General features: G+C 36.1%; 1 long non-coding RNA gene across 1 annotated transcript; it reads left to right on the top strand.

Moving 5' to 3' along the window:
* Positions 1-1,001: 1,001 nt before the first annotated feature.
* Positions 1,002-1,368, top strand: LOC120424673 (uncharacterized). Its single transcript, XR_005606408.2, has 2 exons — positions 1,002-1,158; positions 1,269-1,368. It is a non-coding gene; the product is annotated as an uncharacterized LOC120424673 (long non-coding RNA).
* The last annotated feature ends 624 nt before the right edge of the window (positions 1,369-1,992 follow it).

The following is a 1,992-nucleotide window of genomic DNA, read 5'->3' as shown; positions in this document are numbered from 1 at the left end:
GACATTTTGACATTTTGACATTTTGACATTTTGACATTTTGACATTTTGACATTTTGACATTTTGACATTTTGACATTTTGACATTTTGACATTTTGACATTTTGACATTTTGACATTTTGACATTTTGACATTTTGACATTTTGACATTTTGACATTTTGACATTTTGACATTTTGACATTTTGACATTTTGACATTTTGACATTTTGACATTTTGACATTTTGACAATTTGACAATCTGACAATTTGACAATTTGACAATTTGACAATTTGACAATTTGACAATTTGACAATTTGACAATTTGACGTTTTGACATTTTGTCCCATTTTGACAATTTGACATTTTGACCCATTTTGACAATTTGACATTTTGACCCAATTTGACAATTTGACATTTTGACCCAATTTGACAATTTGACAATAGCATAAGGCTTTCTAGTCAGAGATTTACCAATACATTCAAAGTATGTTTACGTTACAGCTGGACGTTTGTTTGCATCAGGTTTCCTATCTCTTTCTAGCAAAAGTTTTTTGTCAGGCGACTTCTAGCTGGTTTTTTTGACTGGCCGCCCGATATGTCCGAAAACATACTTCACAGGGCAGTGACAGCTCGAGCTCGATCAATGTTTGCATCAGGACACTGTGACGAGAAGTTCGTCATTTTTGGGTTAAAATATATCTTTTCACTGGGCCTAGAAAGCCTTATTGTTGAATTCCACTTGGTTGGCCATTTGTTATACAAAATATGGCACTTCTCAGATTGCACTCAATTTGATTACTTTGGAGCATCTTTGGAGTCATTTATGTCGAAATTCGATTAACAGATTATACTTTTTATTTTTATAAAACAGCTTTAATGATTCATTTCACAATTTCGTCATTTTCATTTTAACAAGAATTTTTAACAATAAAATGTTATTACGTAGTTCAGGGGATGACCCATATCGAACCAAAAAGAATCCCTAATTTAGGCACTTCCCCTTATCAAAACTATTTAGAACTCACTAACACTCAGACACGCTTATAGCAGCCGTCGCTGTCACTTGTCGGGCCGTTCTGCCAGTTTTGCTGTCGACATTTTTTTCGGCGGACAAACAGTTATTCCTAATTTTGAAGATTTGTTTCTAAAACTCGGAAAAATAATGATTTGTCGAACAGGTAAGCTAACATTCTCGTTTTGAGATCGAAGAACAGCAACATTTCCGAGTATCGATGAAGGAAGTCATAAAATTGGTTGTTTTTTCTTGTTTTTTGTTTTTGTTTTGCAGGTTGCATGCTCAGTTGCTGGTCCAGGAAACCGTTAGGATGCTGTTCCTGTGGAAAAGGGTTGTCGAGAAATCACGGATTTGGCCTTGACGATGTGTTAAATCCTGATCAAAAACGATGGTGAGCAGATGTCAGAACCGCGGCAGCAACGGTCGCAGATTAACTCCGGGCGTGATCGGGAAAGTGCATCCAACGCGCAACGATTTGCAAATTAAAGCAGCAGTGAAATTTAGTGTGAAATTTGTGGCTTTGTGATGTTTGGAATTCTCGATTAAATTTTCAAAAGGTCCTATCTGCATAGGAAACCCATGAGGGATAGGTTGTTTTGAAAATTTAGTCTAGAATTAAAGTTCATAAATAAAAAATCAAACTAAAATCAACTGCTTTTTTTCTGAACAAAAAGAATAAGAGTAAGAAGTGTAATATTCTTGGTACACACATACACACGCAAAAAAAAAATGCTCACCAATACTGCTACAACAAACGAAACCAAATGATCACCAATACAAATAAAAAACAGTTTCAATGTGTGAGTGTTTTCGTGTTTTCAAGCTTGAAATAATTCATGCGGTTTTCCCTCACAGGCTTTGTGCGGTATTTCTCGCCTGTTCGTGCGCGGAAGGATTTCTTGCTCGTTTCGAGAGGGTTTCCGCACAAATTTCCGCCGATCCCGGTTGCGTGTAGGGAAACAATATAAAAAATCGACATTAGGGATACTCCCGTACT

Source organism: Culex pipiens, chromosome 1 (genome assembly GCF_016801865.2).
Source record: "Culex pipiens pallens isolate TS chromosome 1, TS_CPP_V2, whole genome shotgun sequence".
Classification (NCBI taxonomy): domain Eukaryota; kingdom Metazoa; phylum Arthropoda; class Insecta; order Diptera; family Culicidae; genus Culex; species Culex pipiens.
The sequence above is the reverse complement of the archived record's forward strand: the minus strand, read 5'-3'. Positions and strand labels throughout refer to the sequence as shown.